This window comes from Dermacentor andersoni, chromosome 11, assembly GCF_023375885.2.
Source record: "Dermacentor andersoni chromosome 11, qqDerAnde1_hic_scaffold, whole genome shotgun sequence".
NCBI lineage: Eukaryota > Metazoa > Arthropoda > Arachnida > Ixodida > Ixodidae > Dermacentor > Dermacentor andersoni.
In genome coordinates, this window is record NC_092824.1 from 22615553 (window position 1) to 22628059 (window position 12507).

Genomic DNA, 12507 nt, shown 5'->3' on the forward strand with positions numbered 1-12507 from the left:
TCAGTAGACACGTATAATTACCACTTCTTTAAAAAGTGAAATTAACCCTACTTAGCGCAAAATAACACTCATTAAATAGGTCAACCTGAAAGCTCCAAACAATAATTGACGCGTAGGGCAGTTAATGCAATGCCCAAAATAATGTTCTTAATATGCTCGAACTAGTTTTCACATGCGAGTAGTCCATTGAGCAATTGGCTGAATATTTAGTTTCTGCAACAATTGATTATTTCAACTTCTTATGTAGAATGCGGTGTGAACTACCTGGGAATATATAGCCTTTTTTATTTCCAACTTGTGCACTGCATCTGAAAAGTAAGAATCAGTTACATTAGCGAACGGAGCACAGAAACCACCCGTTATATGTTGTAACTGAATGCAAACCAACAATTGGTCATTGTAGTGCAGAAACTTGAATTCCCTTTTAACAAGAAGCAGGAGGTTTGGACATTTTAATCTTATATTGTATCATCAATTGTATCTCGTAACACCAAAGTTTGAAAACCAAAGGGTTCAAGACATAAACAGTCACTCGTTTGAGCAATTCACTGAAATGGGAAATGTGGATATCTCAAGTTTCTCTTAATACGGGAATTCAAAAACAAACCAAACAAGGCCTAAGGTGCTTCTTTAGGTGACCTATTGGGTACATCAACATTTGAATTTTTTACGTTGTCTTCACCGTCTGCCTTCTTTAAATTCCTAGAAATACGAGACATGTTCGTCACGCCTTTGTAAAACAAATTTAGGGTAGGGTGTTACCGTCACTAATTGCCACCAGTATTCCTCTGTTATTCAATCCAGACCACTCTCCTCAATGTTGTGTCTGCCACTTGTACAACTTCAGGACCCTTATACTGATTTCTTTGGCCCAAAGCTTCAAGGCTGATATGCATAGTGGCGCCGTAAAGAGCACCCGTATGTCTTATATTCTATCTATGCCCTGCATTCTTCCCTCATTCCTCCCTGCCTCCCCTATCGTGAGATACCTATAACCTTTTTTGCCGATCTGTGTATTTGGCGCATGCACTTCTCTATTTTTCACTTGTGTGTGCTTGTTCGCTCTGGGTTAAATACACTGTAGCACGTAAGGCTGCTTGTGCTGAAAACAGCTGTTACAATCAGCGAGTTGCAGAATCCATGGTGGATGCAGTGTGGCTGCCAGCGTCCGAGTGCCGTTCCCTTTTCAGTTTTGCGCAGCATTGATAAAAGCGCTCCCTTAGACCTCACATTTGACAGTTGAATAGTGAAGCTCAATATAGTTGTCGTGGGCCTTCGCTGAAAGTTTAGTTTGATTATGTTTTCTCAGCGGACAAGGCGCAATGCTCTGTCTAATGAATTATATTTATTTAGCAAGCTTTACACCGCATTCGCAAAAAATGCCCCTAAAATATACTAAATATATTGGAAGTCCATTAAACAGTTTCCCCCTTGTTCCCCGCCACCGTATTTGAACGGCCAAGGCCGTTCAACTACAATTTGTTTGCGGCAGAGCACAAGCCACACATTCTGTTTTCGTCTACGACAGCGACATTTCGATGATGGAGAAACGCATAAACCGTCTGGTAATTAGACTTATGTGCCCGTTGAACAACCCATGGTGTACGAGCTTATTTCGGGGTCGTACAATGTGGCGTTTCTCAAAGTCAAAGTGTGGCTTTGGGGCGTTATACCGCGTGAATCACTCAGAAGTATCCCAAAGGCATTCCGCTTCTGGTTACAAGCGAATTCACTAGAACAATGCTGTCTGAGTAACCAATTTCTCCTCCCTCTTAGAGAATTATAGCGCCATTTATTTTTACTCCTCTAAAGCTATCTAATACAGTAATGTAACAGGAAACGAGTGCTTGTCGTCATTTCTAAAAGGTGGAAGCAAAAATACATTAATTTAAGCACAGAGGCGAGTGAGTATTTATTAGCCATGTTTTTTCGCACTTCCACATGTTTGAACGGCATTGTTCAGGTGCTTCACCTTCCTATGGCTCTGGTGCACTGAAAACAACCGGCCCTACAACAGTTTCTCTATTATTCTTGCAAACAGCTGCAAAAAATTGCATTCTTCATCAGGTATTCTTAGAACTTGCATGCCAGAAGATAGCTTTCACAAGAACCGAGCGTTTTGTTGTGGACACAATGAAGTAAGTGCAACTGCACAGATCCTTGTGAGGCGAGCACTCACGACCGCTTATGTGTCCACTGCGTGCCTATTTGAAAATTTCTAATAATATAAAACCTCAGGATTTAAAATTCGGGTCTCGTAATGTGAGTCATGGCAGATGTGGTAGTGGGCAATCATACCAATTTCAATCACCTGAAATGCCTGAATCAAAACATGATAATTTTCGCATTCTGCTCGCATCAGAGTGAAGGCGCCACAGCCACGAATTGACCCTGCAGCATTCCATTCAATTACAAAACATCCTAGAAAATCAGCCCCCACAGAGGTTGCGGATCAGCTCTAAACCATTGAGTGGCCATTCGCTCAGTTTTGAAGCATACCTTACGCACTTAGCCTGGACAATATCAGGAATGCATTACTAATGTAGTGCAGTCTGTTTTAAACATGCTAAGACTACGGAAACGTGTGTTTGTGGACTAAACTACTGACGTGCACATCATCTAAAAAGTGCAAAACATTAACGCTAGTGCTAAGCGCTCTGTCCTCTAGTGAAGCTGCAAACATCTTGATGCGGAGAAGTTACGTAATCAAGAAACCTAGACATGAGACAATTCTGTTGGTATTCTACCAACAGAATTGTTGGTACGCGCAAAACGCCTTCTATGCAGCGGTCTTTGTGAATAATTTCACTCTCAATGCGCATTTCAGACTGAACGTCGAAATTTAGGAACAGCATGAATAGTTGCTAACAGCTATCACTCAGCAATAAAAGTGAAAGGTATGCAAATCAAACGCACGTTAGAATCTATATTAAGCAAATTTTCCGGAAGCATCAATTTAGTACTATACAACCAGCGATAAATTTACATTCCTCTTATGTATGCAACGTGTAATAAGACGCAGTGTTTATGATAATCCACCACGACGGCCACAACTTTCTTTATGTAATTTTTGTTTACGAATAACACTACTGAAGTGCCATAGCGAAATGCAGACTTCAAACGAGGCGGGTGCGCAGTGTGATACGTCTACGTGGCGTGGGCACGTGGACGAAGGCGATGTATGACGCTTGTTCGTAGGAGAATTCTAATCGCCCTTGTCGGCAGAGAAAAGTACGACACACATATAGCTACACATAAGTATGCTGTGCCTCTATGTAAGAGTAGCACACGCTGTAAAAACTTAAATTCAATAAAAGGGCTAATTTTAGGACTCCAAAGAGGCAATCTCCGTATGTGATACACACTAAAAGGTTACTGATTTTCAATGACGTATCTCTTTATAAGTGTCCTGTAATCTGGTCTAGACAATTCGACAAGATTGGGCACCCACCCAGCGGCATTTACTAAATGGCTTGCTCTCACAAAATAAAAGAATTATTCAGTAGAATTCGCCATAGCAAACAGCGATAGGAGGGCTCAACATATACGTTTGTTTTTATGCAGAGAGAGGGAGGGAATGAAAGAGCGCGAGAGAGAAGGGTAGGGAGATTAACCAGAGCTGAGTTTCCGGTTTGCTACCCTGCACCAGGTTTGGGGATGTAAAGGTTGTAAAGACGACAAAGAGTGAGAGGAGAAGAAAATGAACAAGAAAAATGAAAAAGAAAAGAAAAACAAGGAAACAGGTAACAAAAAAAGCGTTTGAGTCACTGGCGTTCACACAGGCCAGTCGATCTCAAGAGTCGCGCAGATGTTTCAAAGTTCATTTCCCGACAGAGGCTGGTCGTCCAACTGGTTCAGCACGAAGGAAGGCGATTGTCCCTGCACACTGTACTGTGGGCACTGGCAAAGAACAAGTGGAATTGTTTCTGCGTCACCGAAATCGCCACATGCTGCGGCGTCAGCCATCGCTATGCGGAACGCGTAGCCATTGTTAAACGCAAAGCCCAACCACACCCTACACAAAACGGTCGCTTCTCTTCGGTGAAGTCTTGGTGGCAGTCGAAGGCTTACCACCGTATTCGGAAATGCATCTTAATTAGAAGGTTATCTTGACTTGATCTAACTGGCGTCTGGTGCGAACGTGCCCAGGACGCTAATTGTGTTTCCTTCAGCGCGTTCAAGACACGCGTCATTTAAATCAAGTGAAGCATGAGCGCCACGTTAAGAAGCATTTCTGAATACGGGGGTTAAGGTTGGATCCAGGGTGTAGAAGCGGGCGTCCATAAAATGTAGTTCATTTCACTATGATGTAGTGCATTGGCAAGCAAGTAAGCGAAGCCTAATTGCAGCATCTGTCCTAGACAGCAGAATCGATGTCTTCTGCATGAGCTGAACTAGCAGGTTGATAAGCACGTCCATTGCCGATGATACCACAATGATTTGATAGCCATTAAAACATTCTTTTATGCCCTCTCTCAATCAGGTAATGTATGGCCTCTGTGATTTCAAATACCAACTGTTCATGCGGACTGCGGCGTAACGCTGACAATAAACACTGCAGCAGCGTCTTCGAGTCGCAGAAAATTGACCATTTGTGTGTTGGTTCGTGAGTAATAAATTATACTGCGACGTGAAGCACCGCGACTTCTGCTGCCATCCACGTTGTCATGCGAGATGCTTTCAAGGTTGTAGCGGAGGCCTTTGCTGGAAGGATGACAGCTGCGGTACAGCTCTTCGGCAGGATGCAGCCATCGGTGCATATGTGGGTGTAATACCGCCACTTCTCATTTAATGAGAGTAAGATATGTTGTTTAAGAGTGGACGATAACATATCTGCTTTTTTGCCGGGTCCAGGTATTGTCAGGTTGATCATTGGTTGAATGAGACACCAAGCAAGAGTCGAACGTCTCGCGGTAAGTGTGAAGAAAGATGCCACAGCCTCACAATGTGCGGATACCGTTGTGCAGAACAATGTACCTGGTCTCTCCGCAGGTAGAAAGGCCAGATTGTGGCAAGGAGTGCAGGCAAGGTACCTTACGTGCAATCTTACTGCTTCAACTGTGATGTAGGTCTTGATGATGTGATCTCCAGTGATTGCAGTAGTTGCCGCCGTTTATTCACTTCAAAGAAAATCTAGACAAATCCGGAGCGCTTCAGCCTCAACGCTTTGACAAATAGGTAGGCTTGTTTTACTTGAACTAGTCAATGCTGGCAAGCTGTACCGCAAAAAGTCGAGAAAAAGTACCCTATGGAGTTGCAGCATGGCGCTTGTGGAGATTCCACAGATCTTTCTAGCGAAGAACTTAAGAAGGTGACAGATGCGTCAACCGCTTCTTCATGTACAATGCATGGGGGCTCCATGAGATATATCTGTCAATTAGGGCACCCAAGAATTTGTAAGACCATACAAATGGTATTATGTGTCCATTGATTAATACACTGTAATGCCTCGTGGCTTACATCGAATAAATGCCGCAAGTGCACATTTATGCGATAAAATCTCTAGGGCTTGATTGCGGATGTCGAGTTTAGTCTGACTTTCAGCTTTTTGGAGCCTTGCGCGCATCTGTAAGCGTGTTACAGGCGCTAAATTGTCGGTAGGTATACTGGGTGTGGAGAAGCTCGTTCTTCCGTTCCGTGTACATACGACCGTCGCATATATATATATGCGTACAGTGGTACAGTCCCATTAAATATGAAAACTGCTCTAGTAATTCCACGTTATAAGGGAGGAGCACATAATATAACAGAAAACTATCGCCCAATTTCTGTGTTGCCCTGCTTATCTCAAGTATTCGAAAAACATTTATTACTAACAATGACAAGTTTCTTATATAAACACGGGATTTTATCCTCTTCCCAGTATGGTTTCATCTCCGGAAAAGGTACCCAATCGCTGCTTGAAGATCTCTCTGACGTGTTGAACTTGTCTTTCGTACGTAATCAGATCGTTTGTGCCGTCCTCCTTGACGTCAGCAAAGCTTTCGATAGCGTGAGTCATGGTATTCTATTAACCAAGCTTTCAATATTAGGATTTCGTGGCACATTCCTGACGCTTCTGGAAAACTATCTGCATCACAGGCGCCAGCAGGTTTCACTAGGGCTGGCTAAAAGTGATTTCCTTGTAATAAAATCTGGCGTCCACCAGGGGTCTATACTCAGTCCACTGTTATATAATATTTATGTGAATGACCTTGCTGATATGATACCTGTAGGATTGTATCAGTATGCAGATGATACTGTCATTATTGCTCAATCAACAAACTTTAGGCATGCTATTACTTCCTTACAAGCAATGGCTACTAAGGCTATGGACTGGTTTTGTGCTAACTTAATCAATATTAACACGTCAAAGACAAAACTTATTTGTTTTCACAATCCTCTAAAAAAAATAGACATTGATTACCCGTTTGTAATACACAATTCAATGTGTTCGCCATGTCTGTGTAGACCTTTAGATTATGTGACTTCTGTAAAATACCTCGGTTTGTACTTTGACAGTGATCTTTCCTGGTACTCCCACTTAGATTATGTATGCAAACGACTTCGTGCGGTATCTTGTGTGCTTTACAGTTTGAGATATTATATGCCCCTCTCTGTTCGAAAAGTTGTGGTACATGCGCTGTGTTATAGTGTATTAAGGTACGGCATAACAGTTTATGGTCATTGTGCAATTCGTTGGCAAACTAGGGTCAACTCCATTCTCCGTTCTATACTAAAGAACATCAGCTATGATTTAAATCTTCATGAGAAAAGTGACGTTTTCAAAACCTTATTTATGCCACACTTTAATCAACTACTGCTGGAAACTGTTGTGCTAAAACATTTCTGGGAAAGTAATTTCAGGGTGAAGTACGTTCCCTCACGTTGTTTGCGGCCTAAGAATCTTTACCTCGTACCCAGGCGTTGTACAAGATATGGCAGGAGAATACGAGACTACTATGTTCCTGTATATTTTAACAAATTGTCTCAAACCGCCTTGCGCGCTCGAACAAAATACAAGTTAAAAAAGGCACTCAGGCAAATTGACTAGTCGCCTCAGGGAATCATTAGTTATTTTTTTTTTGCTTCTTAATTTTTTTTCCTCATATACTACTTTAAATGTGAAAAGTACATGTCAATTGAATAAGTGCTTGTTCCGCTGCCTGCCAGGCACTGCCGCTCAAGCCCTGTGTGGCTTTGGCGACCTGTTATGTACGCTGCTTTTTTGTGACTTTGTGGAATAAAGTATTATTATTATTATATATTCTGTGTCTCGTCGTCTTCCCCCGCCCGCAGTCCGACCGTGCGAGCACAAGGGTGCCTTCCTCTTCATTAGACTCGGCCACGCTGCCGAAGATAAATCAGGTGGTTTTGAGGGCGCGCTGATGATGCGAAACAGTTAAGGTAAAACCCGTTAACCAAAAGTAGTTAAGGCCGTTCTGTGAGCAACCAGCTTCTCTAGCGGTCGGTACTGAGTGTAGCGCTCAGGCCGCATATCTCGCCGACGGTTATCTGGCTGCACTCGGAAACCACGGCGGGTCTTCGCAACGTTGCCGCTGACTGATCGAGGCTCGCCGTTGTGCTCGAATCAGGCGAGCTTGACGAAAAACCGCGTTCCTTATGCGTGTGGTCTTTTGCGCGTCTTGCTCGTCTTTCGCATGCGGGCAGGCATTTGATGATGATAACCTTAAGCGAGGCCTCCCTCAGCGCGCTGTGAATGGCCACGAATTCGGCCAATGATTGCGTGGACATCCAACGATGTGGATCCGACGAGTCAGGAAGCATCTCTGCTACGCTCCGTGGTCAGGTTGGGTTCCTGGAGTGCTACCATCGACGCCTACCTGCCTCCGGGAACGATGAGTTTGGGAGCCGTTTCACTGACTTGTGGACCAAAAATCGTCTCAGTATGTGGAAGTGTTGTTACGGTGTTCGAAGCCGCCGCAAAATCCAAGACCCGTGGTGGTAAAACATGGCTCGCAGTGGGGGTCTACAGCGCTGCATATGGAGAGGCGATCTGCCAAAACCTTCCCGGGTGCAGCTGCAGCGGCCATATGCTGCGAACTCCGAGCTCCCCAACGTTTTCGTCGCAGCAGCTCAGCTGGCGTAGACGATCGTGTGGAACGAGCAGCGGTGTCTGGCTGCGTGTTTAAAAGTTGGGGTAGAGGTGATGGTGTCCATTTGTGATGCGCCTTCCGGTGGTGGGTCGACATGGCAGCTGTGGTCGCCATGCGTTTCCCATCACCTTAGTCAAGGTTTTGACGAAAATTCGTCTGGTCAGGCATTGAAGTGAAATAAGGTTTGTAGTCACTGACCATGTCCAACAAAAAGAAAGACGTTTCGGAACCCGTACGGGTTCCTTGTTCACAATGAGGCGGACAAGACGAGTAGTGGCATTTTAACGGCTAAGTTTGTGACGTAATGACTGATTGTAGATCATTGGCATGCTTCCACCACTCGGTTCATGGTCCCGCTTCTCGATTGGATGAAAGATGACTCAAGAAGAAGCCGCGTTGTCAGATACCGTTCTTTCGCTAAAATTGCCGCGTTGTCCCATCCCAATTAATGTGATGTCCGGACGTATGCCCATGCTCGGCAAGCGCACTAGAAGCGATAACTTTGTTCCTGACGTCACGCTAGTGCTTCGTAAGCCCCCGCGTGAACTTGCCAGTTTCGCCGATATAGACCTGGCTGCAACCGCCACAAGGAATCCGGTAGACAATAGTTCCCTGGAAATTGACGGTGAAAGACAGCTCGCGACCTTGACGAAGACAGAATTCTCACCGGTTTTCAACCAAGACCCAAGGTGTTTTACCACTACGTCGGCAAATGCTTTTGTGTCTTACAAAGAGAAGAGGTCCACAGGCTTCTAAATGAGCTCAACGCCGTGCACCCAAAGCTCTAGTTTACTGTGGGAAGTGAAGAAGGCGACTGCATACCGTTCCTTGACGCCATTGTCCTTCGAGAAGGTCGCGAACTGTCCTTCACCGCATACCGCGAGCCTACGCACACAGGCCCGTACCTTGATTTCAGTTCTAATCATCCCGTGGCTAATAAGAAATCGGTTGATTTGCCACCGTTGACGCGTGCTACGCGTATCTGCACTGCGAAAGACCGCCTGCAATCCGAGCGCAAGATGGTACGGCGGGAACTTTGCAAAAATGGCTACCCCGATCATTTTATGGCAAGAATTGGAAAGAAAGTTTTGCAGCCAGTGGCAGCTAATCCGAAGATTTTTTCAGCAAGCGCAGGCATTCCGTATGTTCCCGGGATAAGCGAAGCCTTGTCCCGCGTGTTTGCGTAGTAAACTTGCGCATTGTGCTTGTGCCAAACTCCAATTAAGCTACGGAACATGATTGTGAACGTTAAGGATCGCCTACCAGATATTAACTTCCCTGGGATTGTCTACAAGATTCCTTGCGGCGGTTGTAGCCAGGTCTTTATCGGCGAAACTGGCAAGTTCGCACGGCGACTAAAGAAGCACCAGTGTGACGTCAGGAATGAAAATATCGCTTTTAGTGCGCTTGCTGAGCATGCGCATACGTCCGGACATCACATTGATTGGGACAACGCGGCAATTTTAGCCAAAAAAAACGAAATCTGACAACGCGGCTTCTTCTTGAGTCATCCTTCATCCAATACGGGACCACGAATCGAGCAGCAGGAAGCATGCCAATCATCTAGAATGAGGCATTACGTCACAAACTTAGCCTATAATATGCCACTACTCGTTTTGTCCGCCTCATTGTGAACAAGAAACCCGTACGCGTTCCGAAACGCCTTTCTTTTCGTTCGGCTTGGTCAGTGAGTGCAAACCTTTTTTTTTTTTCATCGCCTTCAGTGTCACCGACGGCGACACCCGGCGAGCCGGCGTTTGCGGCGGGGCAGCCGGCGGCTTTTTTCCAACAAAGCGCCTTCCCACAAGGCGCTGCCCAGTGCCTTCTTCATAAAAGCTGGTGCGGAAGAGAACTTCTGTTTTGTGAGTTTTTGCCGAGAAGAAGAGTGATAGCTTTAGCCCTTCGTCCACCGCAATGTACACGCTTAACGCTCAAGTCCGGCCTCTTGACAATGTTTGGCAGCAGCCACCTTCATCTTTGACGGCTTGATGTTGACAACTTGGAAGTTGCTCGCAATGGCAGCGTCAGCCTTCTCGTTGTTGGTGACAGTGGGTGCAAGAACAAAGCCACCTTCCTTATCCGATAGCAATACTTTAAGGTTCGCAGGAGGTAGCGACGTGATAACGGATCTTTGGAGAGACGCACATGGGGGGGGGGGGGGGGGGGGGGACTCCTTGATTCGTAGGCAACAGGCAGTCGACACTCTCTTGAACACATCTGTGTCTGTTTTCAAGTCTCACGCGCATCAATGTTCCTTACCAAGCTGAGAAGCTGAACGTGCTCAAGGTTTGGTAGTTCAAACAACTTCGGTCTTTTTTCTAGCCCATATTTTACACCTGCTGGAATGCTCCGGTTTCTTAGTATTACAAGTTGATGTTCAGACTGGCGCTGCAGCTTCTTCTTTGGTATATCAAGCAACAAGTGCTTCCAAGTGAATTCCGCCGTCTGAGAAGCAGTTCGCAAGTTCCGCTGCTTACAGGTGGCGCGCAAGGCGACTCAATATGACGCCCACAGAGAGTACTGACAGCGACAGTCACTGTCACTAAGGGACATCACGCGCAACATACACGCCTCAGAAACGCGGATACGGTGCCACATTGGAGGCGAAGAAGTCGTGAATGCCAAGCACATTATTTGTTGTGGTGCGAAGGCCTGTACCACACCGTCTGTCGCTATAAAGGTGTATTTATTTGATTAACTTTGTACCAAGAGGTGTATTGTCATGTGGTAGTAACGGTGAACGAAGTAGCGAAACTGTGAATGGCAAGACTAGGGTTTTATTGGGCGAACCTGCGCTCTCAAAAACAGGCTACTCTCAAACCACAACGATAGCGGCGAACACAGACGGCGATCGTCGAAATTCTAATGAGCGGGTCAAGCGCGTCAGGTTTTATACGTGAGCGATCGAAAGTTCTAGAGTAATCACTGGTGCCCCCGTGTCTTCCAGTAAGTTCTACATCATTCGCGTTGAGCATACTTGCAATCAGCGACAAGGTTCGGCGACAACAGATGGCGGATAGAACCATCGATAACTTTCCAAAAACTTCCGATTCATGCAGGTGCGTCCTGCGCTGAGCGATAACATTTGTTAGACGATGAAACACGGTCATTCGATAAATGAGTACCCCTGTCAATATTTCCATTGGTACGATTTCCCACCGCATAAGGGTCCGAAGTCTATAGCACAGTCTCCTCATGTACTTTTGCACTGCTGCGATATCTTCCGCAATTACAGCGTCAAAATTAACGAGTGGCTAAGGAGATCGAGAAATGCTACCCAGGTATTTTGGCATTTTCAGGAAGCACCAACGGCCGCCTCAAGTGACATTTCTATAATTGAGTAAGCAAACGTTCAACTTACTTCTAACTAACACAATCAATTCTTACAAAAATATTACACGTGCTTTGGGAGATATTTGTCTATTTTGGTAAGCCGTGACGAACTGTATGCGTAGCAGAAGGCCTGTTCATTCGCAATAATATTTCGAGTTCAAGTTTTACACAGGCTATAACGCACTTGCCAATTTCAATTCGCAAATAGATCAAAATATGGGAAAATGCTTTACGTACGAATATGACGGATGTCCATATTTGATTTATTTTCTCCAGTATCATGTCCGCCGTGATATGCCAGGAGGTTGGTTCTGTTGCTTCATCGAGTGCGGTTGTTGACTTCGAAGCGCTCGCCATAAATCTGTCATATCTGCGTTGCTCACACCTCCGGGACCCATTCCGTTTGAAACAGCGCTTCTCCTTACGCGCGCAACAGGCTTTGCAAGATTAGCAGCGGCTCGTACTCTCGAAGAGCCTGCTCCAGGGCTTGGAATAGGAATGGCAACTGCAGATGAAGGACCTCCGTTTTCAGTACTGCACGAAAGATAGACGAAGAAAGAGAAAACTGGGGCAATAAAAAAGCTGTAACTCTTCATGGTACCTAGCAAACCTGCAGCTTCGAATGGAGTTCTTTCTATTGGCCGGAGCTTTATTCCACCTTTATTGCAACAAGGAAAAAAAAGCACTCGATTGTTCTTTCACTGTTGGCGTTACGCTGATTTCTTGAGTCTGCGTTTTATGGATTTTACATGTACTTTGAAATCATGTTTTACATCTTTAGTACTGTGCATTGTTGAAATGAAGACGTATGAAGGGTGGAGACAGAAGTGCAGGTGGGCTGTCTAGAGGTGCAGGTGGCTCCCCTTGAAATGAGGACACCTGCATGAATCAAGGAAGAAATCATGGTTCAATACGTAGCGATAAGCGGCGTTAGAAATTTTCCTACGCTAGCCTGAGTATGCGTTGTTGCAGATGGCAAGAAAAACGTTGTATTGCTTAAGCGAGTCGAAGGCTCTCCAGGTTGTTCGTAGCAAAATTATGCATCTGCGTTAAAGTGAATTCCTCGATCGTGAGGTTC

At 45.2% G+C, this 12507-nt stretch overlaps 1 long non-coding RNA gene across 1 annotated transcript; it reads right to left on the bottom strand.

The window, feature by feature from the left end:
* Positions 1–265: 265 nt before the first annotated feature.
* LOC129381457 (uncharacterized) lies at positions 266–12005 on the bottom strand. The gene is made up of 2 exons (XR_008609631.1): positions 11667–12005; positions 266–308 (listed from the first exon to the last, which is right to left on the bottom strand). It is a non-coding gene; the product is annotated as an uncharacterized lncRNA (long non-coding RNA).
* Positions 12006–12507: the final 502 nt, after the last annotated feature.